The 13579-nt window shown below is 46.1% G+C and overlaps 1 protein-coding gene across 3 annotated transcripts in view; it reads left to right on the forward strand.

Moving 5' to 3' along the window:
* LZTS1 (leucine zipper tumor suppressor 1) overlaps window positions 1-13579 on the forward strand; it is a 51344-nt gene that overhangs the window by 20362 nt on the left and 17403 nt on the right. The window lies entirely within an intron of this gene.

Below are 13579 nucleotides of genomic sequence, written 5' to 3' on the forward strand. Positions count from 1 at the left end.
TATCTGTCTGGAGTGATGTAGCTGATGGTGTTTAATGACAGGAGCTGCCAGGAACACCCCCACCCCTTCCTCCCTTCCTGCTCTGCAGAGGTCGTCAGTTCTCCTGATACTTCTTAAAACAACATTAGCGCGGTAGACTCCCCAGCTAATAGAGGGGGAGGGCAGTCCCACATTCAGGCAGTGCTGCTCTTTATTTCAAGTGCCCTCACCGTTAATGGGATGTGGGGTCTGAACACATGTGCACGCGTCTCTGTGCATGTGGCAGCAGGAGGAATTATCCTAGTGAATGTCAATGAATGAACAGGGACAATGAGGTACAGTGAATGAGTGAGTTGTAAGGGGCCTTTCATGAGGCCCGAGTGACAATTGAACTCCAAAGGAAGGGTGCCAACGGGAATGGTATCCACATCCAGAAAATTAGAGAGGACTTTTATGCCTGACAAAACAAGGCTGCAGAAGGAGCTGAAGTCCCTTCAATTAGCACTATTACCAGGCAGATTAAAGCAGGAGGGAGGGCACACCCTTAGTGTGAGATGCCCTAAGAAGATCATAGAAGGAAAGGACTGAGAAAAGTAGGGGACTTCAGCCTATCTTTACTGTGACGACATTTGGTGGGGTATGGTGTGCCTAAGGGAACGAGAACATCTTCCCTGGCCAAAGGGCCTTTCCTTCTCCTCCTGTGGTCATAGAAGTTCTCTACTCCTTGGGATGGAAGCTGGGAAACAGGAAGCTCAGGGCTGATTACATAGTTTCTGAGGCAAATAGCTAGGTATCTGCAATTTTATATTTTCCCAGTATTATCTCACTAATATTTCTTCTTCCAACCTCTTTGAGTCTCTCTGGCTTCCCTCACTCCTTTATTTAACAGTCATTTAGCTGAATATGTGGAGACAAATCAAAGTGTGAGTCTTTGAGAAGCCCAGAGCCTAGTGGGGTGGTAGACAGGTAAAGAACAAGTGATAAGAGATAACATGAAATCAGTGCTGCCATAGCTTCAGGGCTTCTCTTGTGAAACCACAGGCAAAGCAGCAAGAAAGACAGGAAGGCTTCATGGAGGAAGTGATATTTGTGTGGGACCCTGAAAAGTGGGTTATCAACAAGCTGAAGGCTTGGGTCATAGGTGCAAGTTGTAAAGGAAATTCTAAGTGGAGCCAAGCAAGGCTCTGAGGGCATTATGTATTTAGAGATATTTGGAGGAAATGGCGAGGAACCAGTGGAGGAGAAGTGGGGAATAGAACTGGAAATGGGGGCTGGGGCTCAGGTCATATAATCATTAATGGGAGTATATTTCTCTGAGAGAATTTTCCCAAGGGCAGAAGCTGAAAAGGACTTCAACATGAACTGATCAGGTCTATATTTTAAGGTAATGTCTAGCTGCGGCAGTGTAGAAGACCAATTTGAGCTAGAGGAAAACCTAAGGCAGGAAGTTCACTCATTCATTCATTCATTCATTCAGCAAGCATTTACTGAGTCCCAACTGTGTACCTGGTACCGTGTCAACTGATAGAGTGGCAAGGGACACACAGTTGATGATACTATTTCTACACTTCTTCCAAAGGCACACCAGGTCACTCCTGGTTGCATGGAGGGGTTTTCACACATATTCTCCTGTTGCCAGCTTCCCTCTGGTCCCAGAAGTCCCAGAATTCCCCAACTTTTCATCAAGCCAGAATTGGCAATAGACTGCAAAACCTCCTGGGAAATTTCCAGGATGCTGACAGGTCCTGTTGTTTTGGATCTTGCACAAAATTCTAACCTCTGTGGTGGGTAGAAATGGAGAAAAGGGTGCTTTTTGGACAGTTTTCCCATCTGGGGTTGCTGGAGTTTTCTATCATTCTCCCTCCATCCTTCGGCTCTCTGAGTGAAAATCCTCCAGAGTGGGACCTTCAGAGTGAAAATCCCCAGATAAAAGCCCAGCTTTTAAAACACTTTTTTTTGTTTTGTTTTGTTCTGTTAAAATAAATACCAGCCTTAAAATCACCTTCAATCCTCATACCTGATTCTGGGGACACCTTCATTGTGTGTTAAAATGTATAAAACAAAGCAAATCTATCCCAGGATTAGATTAATTCTTGATAGCCGGCAGGCATCTTACGCTGTTTTGTTTTGGATCATGGTCATGGGGTAAGGTATAGGTGGCTAGTAGCTGTAAAAACTATTCTTCCCTTAAAATGTGCTCCAGTCCATGATTTCTTCTACCATGCTAGAATGCACTCAACCACAAACCTCCTTGCTACTAAGCACTGACTTCTTTTAGTTAATAACAGCTCACTCGGCATGTGACGCCTGCACAAAAGAAATCAGATCTCCATGACCAACAGCTATGATATAATCTTTGCCTTCATCTCCACTTGAGTTTCTACACAGTACCCTCCTCCTCCCTCACGCTGTTCCCGCCCCACTTCCCAATCACTGCATTTTCATCACAATGAAAGCCCTTTCCCCTCCTCTGGCAGCAATCCACTCTCCATCTTTCCTCCTCCTTCCTAACTCATCCATTCTCTTCCCTTCCCTCCAGGTTTCTTTTCACCCCCATGGACCCCTCCCCTCCCACGTCCTCTTAGACCTCCTCCTCCTGCTAAGGCCCTTGCCTCACTCCCTGCTCACCTCTTTTTTGGGGTCTGCAGGAGAGCAGGGAATTGAGGAGTAAAGATAGGAGCTAACCGATATTCTTAATTCTTTCATTTCTTCCACCTCCACCCCACAAATTAACTCACCATCTCCTCTACACATCATGTTCTTTGCACTCCACTGTAGCCCACCAAACACTTCCCTCCACAAGCCCAAGATCACACCCCTGAGTGGCAAACCATTGGAGACCCACACATGCAGCCATTCTTTGTTTTCTGTCAATGTCAGCCCAGGGAGCTGCCCAATGAGGAGCCAAAGGCCAAGTCAAGGTGTTACTAAGGACTAATTCAATTTTCTTTTGTGCTAATCCCAATTTCCTGACTAGATAAGGCCACCGAGTCATCTGGGTTTTACTGAGACTCCCTGTTATTATATTAAGTCTGCTGTCCCAGGAATTTCCACAGCCCCAGTCAAATTAGCACAATTGGTCTCTTCACAGAATTCTCTTCACAGAATGGAACTCAGAGTGCAGATGACTTAGAAAAACACAGCACCAATAAAGATGTCGAATCCAGTGCATATTCTTGGCCCCAGCAGGTTTTGTCATTCAGCTGTACTCTTACCCCGTTGGGAAGGTCTAACACACAAGCTTACTAATTCCAACACACCCAGAGCCCTGGACCAAATTAGGGGAACACCGAGGCACAAGTGCCACACAGAGAAGCCTTCTCTAAAGCATGATGGAGCCAAAATTGTCACAGCTGTGTTTCAGGCTACCTTGTGTGCTCTATGAAGCCTCCTGGGGGATAGATTGGGGATGAAAAACTTTACCACTGTGTAGTGTTTTGTGGTGTCCCAGCTAGAAAAGGGTAGCTCATGGAGCTCGTGAATCATAAAATAGAATACGATTTTTATTTTCTTTTTTTAGGATATGATTTTTAAACACATGCTTATCCGTTTATTCAACAAGCATTTATTGAGCTCTGGGCCGAGAGAACAGTATATAAAATAGTCTTGTAAACTGTTGAGAAAGGGGTATGAATACAGAGGACCTGTACTACAGTGTGATTAACTCTGTTTTAAGAACAAGTAGAGGATGCATTAAAGACATAGGAAGGCCTCCTAGTGGAAGCCCTGTCTGAGGAAAGTCTCAGGGACTTAGGCCTAGGGAGCAGTACGTGGAAAAATATTACACATTTACAGATCTCAAGTCAGGCGAAAGGGAGAGGGGAAGGGGAAGGGGAAGGAAGACAGCAGTGCTATATAATATGGAGATACAAAGATAAATGATTATTAAAAAAAAGACTTTTATTTATTTGAGAGAGAGAGCAAACAAGCTAGCATGAGTAAGAGGTAAGGCAAAGGGAGAGGGAGAAGCAGGCTCTCCACTGAGCAGGGAGCCCCACCCAGGGCTTGATTCTGGAATCATGACCAGAGCTGAAGGCAGACACTTAACTGACTGAGCCACCCAGGTGTCCCAAAGATAGACCATTCTCATGAAGTCCTTCTCTGCCATTTGAGAAATTCTGATTTTATTCTTTGGGCAATATAGAAGCCTTGGGAAAGGTTGGAAAAGAGCAAATAACAGGCCTACTAGTATCCCAAGGGAACTATGACAGAAACTTAGACTAAGACAATAGCAGTGGAGGGAAATGCTGGTTTTAAGCAAAATCAATAATAAGACAGGACCTGGTGATTGGTCAGGTATAGGGGTGAGAAGAAGAAATAAAGGGTTCCAGACTTGATCAAATTTCTTGGGGTCAGATTTCTGGCTTGGTCACAGTTGCACTATTCTCCAAGACTAGGAACCTAGAAGGAGGGACATGACATGCTAGGGGAAGGTGGGTAAAGACAAGGAAGAGAGAATGGTGAATTCCATTTTGAATATGTTGATTTTGAGATGTGGTGGCCCATCCCAGTGAAGATGGCCAGCAGGCAGTTGGATTTTGAGGTTAAGAGCTCAGGAAAAAGGTTTGGCTATGGACACAAATCCAAAAATCATTACCATGTGGATACAGCTATAGCCATGAGAAAGGATGGGCCAACCAGGAACAGAGCATAGGGTCCAGGATGGAACCTGAAGAACACCAATATTTCAGATTGAAAGAGGAAAAGGTGATGGAGGGAAAGGCCAAGGGGATAGGAGGAAAGCTAGATCATAGTATCATGTAAGCTGAGGAAAAAGTATTTCAAAAAGAATGGAGTGGAGAAAAATGAACAAATATTTGAAACAAATATGGAGTGACTGAGGGGTCAAGTTTGAAACTGTTAAAAAGTGTGGGTTGGATTTACCAACATCCCTGGAGAGCATCTCTAGTGTATTATCAGGGGCAGTTGCCAGGCTTCTGTAGACCATGGACAAGTGGGAAATGAGCACGTGGCAAGAGTGAGTATGGCTTTCTCTTTCAAGAAGCTATCTGTGAACTGGGGGAAAGGCAGTAATTCCTAGAGAGAAAATGGAGTTCAGGGGCTGCTGTGTGTATTGCTTTTGAGTTGGCAGACTTGTGTGTGTTTAAATGCTCATGAGAGGGAATTATGGAAAATCAAAACTTGGAGAAATAGAAGGGTTAGAACATAATTCTTAGTGAGAAACCAATTCTGGAATCGGAACTGGAGAAGGTTGGAGTTGATGGAATCATGCCATGGCTAGAAGGATTAGCCTGATGTGAAAATATTCCAGCCTGTGACAGGCTCAAAAGAGGCAAAAATCACTTCACTTGCAGGTAAGCTTATGAGTTCAGGGAATTGAGGGAGTTTGCTCCCAGTGCTTCTACTTTTCTCTCTATTATAGAGATGAAGTTGCCTTCAGGGAGTAAGATGCAGAGGTGGTACAGGGCTTACACATTGGAGAAGGTTTAACAGATTAGACTTGAGAAAAACAAAAGACACCAATAAAAAGCCCCAGTTTGCTGGGAGATCTTGATTCTTTAGTGTGGACATTAGAATCCAGGCTCAGAAGGAGTTTGTCATCCATTTAGTTGACAAAAATCACTACTCAGCAATACACAGTAGTAAGCAGAAGAAGACGGGGAGGGCTGGATCCAGGAAAGGGAGAGAGGAAGCAGCACAAGCAAAGGCATGGGGAAGGGGAAGAACTAGATGGACCCCTAAGAGCTGGCAGGGGTGCTAGCAAGGAGGTCACTCTAGATGTCAGATGCAACCCTGAGTGTCCATGACGCTGGGTACTGGGGCCAGTTGGGGAGAGTGCTTAGCTGGTGAAGCTTGTGATAGTGGGAGGTGAGGTGAGAGGCAGATTGAGGTTACATTGCACAGGACCTTGAATGCAAGCCAGACCTGTCATTTTCTGTATTACATGTCTTCTGTATTTCTGTATTACATGTCTGTTCTGCTCACTGCTGTGTCCAGAGAGCCCTGATAGTGACTGCACATAGTAAATGCTCACCAAATACTTGTGAATGTCAGACAGGGGCACAGGTACTTCCAGCAGCTCACCTCCACAGTGGCAGATCTCTCTACTTGTCAAAGTTACTGCTGACACGTGTACTGGGAGGTAACAGTTAGCCGAGCCTGCCCCATCAGGCATTTCAATCCTGCTTTCACTATGCCGGCCCATGACTAAGCTACATGAGGCAATAGATGAGCTCTGACCTTTAAACCCGAGTCCTGGGTTCAAGAATCATTTTTTCTGGCTGTAACTCCCCAAAACTCTGATTATAATACCTGTCCAGGGTTTTTTTTAAGCACAGATGAGATAAGAATCCAATGCAAAGGTGATGGACATGTAAGGTCTCATAGCACCCATGTATCACTGTAGGTAAAGCACCTGGTATGTGGTCCATTTAGCTGGACTTCCTAGTTGCTTCCTGTTCCTTGTTTCTTATAGTTAATGAACACTAAGTGGCTGGAAGGAGGGGATGGGGGCCAAGAGATACCAAAACTTCCTTTCTGACATCCTCATCCACAACCTGGCCCTCGTGGGAAGAAATAATGACTGATACATAGGGTGACCATATGCCTCAGTGTATGTCTCCTGTTCTGGTATTATTGATACTAACACCTCCTTTCACTTTCAAAAGTGTCCAAGTTATATGGTCACCCTACTATAACCTATACTATGTTCACAGTTTCTGTGTTCCCTGGAAAGCTTATGTGGCTTTAGCTAGATACAGACAGAACCAAATCTGTGTGGCAGGTGGGCTAAATAACATGTTTATGCAACATATGTATCTCACTGGCCACAATCATTCCATCTTCTAGTTATACTACCCACAGGGCAGGGAAAAGGAGCCCTATAGCCAGTATGGCAGGATGAGTAGGTATCAAAGGGAGTTCTAATACCTTCTGCTCTTTTCCATGGGCTATAATGTGATGGTTTATAGTAAGCAGGCTGCTCAGGAGCGTCCTTGAAGGATGCTGTGTATAAGGGGGTTGGGGCTAGTCTTCTTTGCTCTGGTTTTGCATTTTGAGAGATCAGCTCAACCTGAGAAGCACCTAAAAGGTTTTTAATGTCTTTGCAACATTACTGGGGCAGAGACAACATTTTATACTCTGGACCCAAACCTTTTAATATCTGGCACTTTCTGACACTCCAGAAGTGCCCTCTACCCTTGCTCTACACTCACCATTAATTTCATAAGCCCTAAGTTGGGAAGATGGAAGTCGAGGAGGAAGCAAAGGAGGGAGCAGGAATGAAGGCAGGAAGATGGTTTTCTCTTACTGAAGGCAGGTAAGATTTTCCTAAGGCCCTTGGGTAGATAGGAAGATTGACGGGATCAGGAGACAGGGTTCGGGAAAAATGGGAGATTAGAAATTATTCAGATGAAATTTAATTAAAATGCTCACCTACTCAAATTCACAAGGACTTATCCAGCATTTCAGAATAGAAAACGGTTCCTACCCTCAAGGAGCTTACAGTGATAATTCAGGTCAGGCTATGATTAATACAATGATAGAATACAAAGAGAATACCACAACAGCAGTTCTCAAACTTCAGTTTCCTCTGGAAGGCCATTAAAACACAGATCTTTGGTCCCCAGACATCAAGATTGCAATGGCCTGAGAATGTGCATTTCTGACAAGGTTCCTGATAAAGCTGTTGCTAGTGATATGGGGGCCACACTTTGAGAACCATTGCCAAAGAAGATCTAGAGATTTGCATACCTCCAATTTATGTGGGAAGCTCTACAGAGGAGGCAACATTTGAGGTGGGCCTTGAAAGATAAATAGGGTTTAAGACATTAAATGATGATAGCTGATAGTTATTGAGTGCTTATGATAAGCTGGGTGCTGAGTCTAAGTGCTCTACTTGCATTTTTCTCTTAATCCTCAGAGATAGTAGATGAGGACAGTAATGAGGGACTTAGGGGCAGCCATGGGCCAACCCTATAGAATCCCTAGGCTTTGGAGAGAGGTTAATTATCTTACTTTCAGGATCCGAGGGGAAAGCAGGTGCCAGGAGGGCAGAGAGATTGCCTGATGCTCACTAGAGCCTTCTTTGCAAGATGTGAGGCTTCAAGTTCACTGACAGGAACACACCCTGGAACAGGAAGTGGGGAGGGTGAGAAGTCAGGGCAGAGGTGACACAGAAGTCAAAATTCCCCAGCCAGACACATCCAGTAGTACTGGGAGAACATTAACTTGGGAATGGTTACAGGATTCCCATGTTGTGCACACAGATCCTAACAGGCAGACAGCTGAGCACATACAAACACATTCAAGTGCACATGGGCAACTCCAAATCCCCAAAGCCACAGTTGTTAAAGGACCAGGTTGAACTCATCAAGCCACTCAAGGTCATTTCTAGCATCCAGAGTCAGGAAACTGAGCTTGACCCTCTGCCAGGGCTTCCCCAATTCCAATCCCTTTCTGAGTACCAAAACCTTCCAGGTATCTTCCCTGCCCCCTACTACATGCTCATATATACATATATGATATACTCATTGGGTATAAAAGCCAGTCTGTGGTGAGGATGAGGGGAAAGGGGAGGGGGGAAGGGGAGCTTCTTTAGGACAAGCACTCACCACGTGCTCCCCCCACCTTATCCACCCTCTATCCTTCTCTCATACTTCCCTACCTTCTGGAAGAGTCATTGCCTTCTGTTATAAAATCTTCCTGTTCTATTCCCCAAATGGTGCTCTCTCCCAGGGGTCTTGTATATGAAACAGGCTTCCTACTTACTGCTTCTTTCTACTCCGTCTTGCTACCCACTGTTTCTTGTCACACCCTCACACCAACCAAACTCATGAAGTACAATTTTCTACTGATTTTCTGTGGAAAGATACTGCTTATCACCTGACCTCAGTTCCTGTTTATGGCTGGTGATGCTACATGAAGTCACAGGTTGCTGGTATATGGGGTGGAGGATTTGATTTCATCTTTGGTCTGACTCTTTTGATCTGAGCATTTTGAAGGAGTTTCTCTCACCATAGAATAATTCCACTCCAACCCTTTCTTTTCTCCTGTTTAACAAAGATATAAGTGGGAAAAATACCAGCTAGGGAGCCAGGAAGCCAAGTGTCTAGCCCCAGCCTTACTGTGTGGCTTTGAACAAATAACCCAACCTCTTTGGGCATCCGTAGCCTCTTACTGTGGAACAATGATGCAGCACCCCAGGGCTTTAACATTTTTTTTCCCTTCCGCTCTTCCACCTATGGTCTGATACCAACTTGTTTCTCATCCTGATTGCCCTGGAACTCCTGCCCCCTTAGGATGGGTTTCATGAATAGGTAGAGTAATTAGAATTGAGTAATTGTCTCTGTGACCCTTAAAGCCCTCTCATTGTTCAGGTGGCCCTTTCCCTCCCTGGCTCCTGGGATGAAATAGAGGTAGCTCGCCTTGTCTTATTTTCCTCTGACCAAGGAACTTGATCTGGAGAATGAAGAGAACCACAGGAAGGAGCTGAGGATAGGAAGAGTCAGATATTTGGTGAGGTGGAGCCACAAAGGCATTCCACAGAGTCAAAATCCTGAGGGAACTTGAAACCTCTCCTATTCAATTCAAGATGCAAGATTGTCTGATTTGCCAAAGGCTAACCAGGTGCCAACTTTGGTACCTGGACCAGGGAAGTCATGTAGCTAACAGTGCTGCCACACACCCCCTTTCTTAAACCATGGCCCGCATTGCTAATTTATTACAGATTCTTCCCTATTGAACCTGAACTTGACCTTTAGACAACCACAAAGATGACAAATAGGCAAAACCTGTTTAAATCACTGTCCAAGACCCTATTGGTTCTGCCCATCAGTCCCTTAGATGCAGATCTATCTTCGTTTTTTTTTCTCAGTGCTTTATTTTTTTTTTAAGCATTTTATTTATTTATGAGAGACAGAGAGAGGCAGAGACACAGGCAGAGAGAGAGGCAGGCTCCATGCAGGGAGCCCGATGTGGGACTCGATCCCAGGTCTCCAAGATCACGTCCTGGGCCGAAGGCAGGGCTAAACCGTGGACCCACCAGGGCTGCCCCAGGCCTATCTTCAAATCCACCTTTCTGGGAGGTGCCCAGCTCAAGTGTACATTCTAGGGTGGTAAGGGTTTGGCAGGAAGGGGTGCTGCCTGACTCCTGCTTTCTAGTCTCCAAAGTCCTAAGTGGTCCTGGGTTCCTTCTGTCTGACCAGGTGAGTTGGGAAAGAGCCTAGGAAGTCTCCCAGACCTCCTCTGGATATCCCACCCACTCTCTCCTTTAAGATCTGAGTCACTGTCCTTTGGATGCTGCCCCCTTCACCAGGAGGAGAAGTGGCTCTCTTCCCTGGGTGCTGCCCAGCTCACAAAAGCCCTTGGGCCCAGTGGCACCTGAGTCATGAATGTGGATGAGGCCTGCCTTCTGCTTTCTCACGGAGGAGCAGCTGCTGCACTGAAAGCAGTGGGGTTACATTTGCATGAGCTTTGCATGTAACTGTGGCTTTATTTTTGGAAGAGAGAAGGGCAGGTTGGGATCCGTGGGTAATCGTGTTCCTGAGGAGAAATGTCAATCATCAGCGCTAAGACACAAGCTGCCCACCGGGATGGAGGATGGCTCCGCCACAGCTGAAAGCTGACGACCTGCACACAAAAGGCTGCCAGGGAGAAAGGCTTTTGATTCCTCCAGAGCAGTGGGAAGCAGAATTGCTTCCGATTGTTCACCCCGATGGAATGACTCAGCCCGCCAGTGATTTCCCTTTCACTTTCTGCCTTTTCACAGACCCAAGTGCACTTAATTGAGAGCTGCGTGGGCCTCTGCTCCCAACCCTCGGGCCACATGCTCCCCCTCAGACCTCAGCCACTCCTCACTGCCCACACTCCCCCACCCTCTTCCTCCTCCATTCTCGCCTCCTTTTCATTCACCCCTTCACTCCGAAAATATGTACTGAGCTTTGCACATGGAGCCCTCCAGGCATCAGCCAACCAAACTTGGGGGGGTGGGTTGCAAGCTGAGCTGAGCTGATTAACCTGCCCCAGCACTTGCCCCAGCCCCAGCCCCTGCCCCTGCCCCTCACCTGGAGCAGCAAATGGGAGGAGAGGTCAAGGACAGGAATACAAACACTGGAATTCTAGATAAGAAAAGCTGAATCAGGCAGTGTACCAGGGGGAGGAACAGAGGGTCAGGGGGAGAGTCATCTTGAAAGGGGAGTCAATTAACTCTGGGCACGTGGCCCATTTAGCCCCAGAGAGACCTCTGCCTGGATGCTGGCTAGGGGCCCACCCACCAGCCCGGTGGAGCCCCCGCCCCCCTCCGCCCCCTCCAGCCCCAGCTGACAGATGCCACAGGGCTGCTCTCACATCTCTGCAAGGCCCAGCTGCCTTCCTGGAGGCCGGAGGCAGGTCTGGCTGCCGCAAGTCCCTCTGAAGCCAGCCGTGCCTGCCACAGGGTGATGCGGGTGGGAGTGGGGGGTGGTAATCTTTCCCTAAAGACCTGCTTTTTAATTTTTTTTTTTATTTGAATGTAGCTCACACACAATGTTACATTAGTTTCAGGTGTGCAATATAGCGACTTGACAAGTTTATCTATACTCACCACAAGTATAGCTACCATCTGTCACCAAACACTGCGATTATAATATCATTGACTATATTCCTTCTGATGTGCCTTTTATTCCCATGACTTAATTCATTCCATAACTGGAAGCCCGTGTCTTCGCCCATTTTGCCCATCCCCCTCTCCCCTCTGGCAACCCTTAGTTTGTTCTCTGTATTTATAGGTAAAGACTTGTTCTTTTTTTTTTTTTTTAAGACTTGCTCTCTTAACTTCAAGACATGTGAGCTCTAGTTCTAGCATCTTTCTATACTGACTTATAATTTCACAAGCACTTGCTTTAAAAATCCATCCCATATATACCATTTTTCTTACTGGGGCCAAGCATTATCAACTATGTAATTTCATTTATCCTGTGAATACCTGCTCTGTGAGTTAGGTATCAACTGTGCTCATCTGACACCTAAGGAAATAGAGATGCCAAAAGGTTAAGTCTCCTGCTGGATGATGGAACAGACCCATTGATCTGTGATCCTTTGTTGAGGGCCTAATGCAATAATGCCAGTAGAACATACACCATGTAGGGGGCCTAATGAGTGCTATCTGATGGTTTCTCCTATGAACCCATGACTGTGAAGGCACAGGTCCTGTCTTTGAGGACTTTGCTTAAAGGAGCAAAGAAGTCCTAGCAGGTAAGTCCAGAAAGTGAACTGTTTGTATATCTCAGAGCTGGGGTGAGGGAGAACTAGAAGTAGAAAGCTTTCCTGGCTTCCCACCAAGCATCTTTCCATTATAGGACTCTCCCCGAGAACAGCAGTTCTGTACACTTTGGGACTGTCAACACCATGCAGACAGAGAAGCAGGAGGGAAGACTATGCAGACAATGCCAGTAACAGGGTAACCTGACAGCCCAGTCAGCATCTTCGGCCAAGGTGTCTGGTGTGTGCGTGTGTAGGGGGGTGTCTTAGCTCAGGCTGCTATAACGAAATACCACACACTGGGGGGGCTAACAACAGATGTTTATTTCCCACAGTTCTGGAGACTGGGAAGTCCAGGATCAAGGTGCTGGCAGATTAGGTCTCTGGTGAGAGCTCTCTTTCTGGCTCGCAGATGGCTGCCTTCTTGTTGTATCCTCACTTGGCAGGGAGAGAGAGAATGAGAACAAATGCACAGAGCAAGCTCTCTGGTCTTTTCTTGTGAGGGCACCAATCCCATCATACGGGCCCTATCCTCATGCTCATCAAAACCTAATTACTTCCTAATACCATCAGTCACATCGGGGGTTAGGGCTTCAACATGATTTTTATGGGGGACACAAAGCTTCAGTCTGTAACAGGCAGACGATAGAGTTGAGAACTTTTACCTCACTTCTATACAAAAGAAAAACAAAAAAAAGAAAAAGCACTCATGTGCTAGGGGTAGAGAGAGCTGGTTCCAATTCAGCAAACTCCTGCCAGTCCCTCCTGTGTTTTCAGTTAAACCGGTGCTGCTTTTTATATTCTTTTTATTTAGGTGTACCTGTCTTGTCTCTCAACCGGATCCATAAAAACAGGCACTGCCTTATAGTTCTTTGTCTTGGCCAGAAACTTTGAACAGGACAGGAACGTGAAGGATAGGGTAAATTTGCTTTGCCCCAACTGACTGGTTGACTTAAAGTCTAAGAGGTGGAAATTTGGATTGAAACCAGATTTGGATTCTGTTTTTATAGACTTGGCTTCCTACTTTACTACCTGTTGTGGGACCTCAGATTAAGTCACATACCTTCCCCGCGCTTCACCTTCCCCTCCACAGGCTCACTCAGCAAATCCTTGTGTTCCCTGTGAGCTGATTTTAATTAAAAACATGTATTGAGCACCTACTGTATTCTTAGCAATCTGCTCAATACCGTGTGGGATACAAAGAAGCTTCAGTCCAACCTGCCTTCAAGCAAGTTTAAAGATAACTGTTCATCTCTGAAAGATTAAATAATGCAGGAGCCGTCACTGGCCCTTGAAGGCCGAGTGCCTAGTGAGCTAAGCACTGAGTAGCAACCGTGGGCCCAGTAGAGAGGCTGCTTGTGGTCTGCAAGTCTTCCTGTGGGGCCATACCAGTCAGGCCTGA

This window comes from Canis lupus, chromosome 25 (genome assembly GCF_011100685.1).
Source record: "Canis lupus familiaris isolate Mischka breed German Shepherd chromosome 25, alternate assembly UU_Cfam_GSD_1.0, whole genome shotgun sequence".
Classification (NCBI taxonomy): domain Eukaryota; kingdom Metazoa; phylum Chordata; class Mammalia; order Carnivora; family Canidae; genus Canis; species Canis lupus.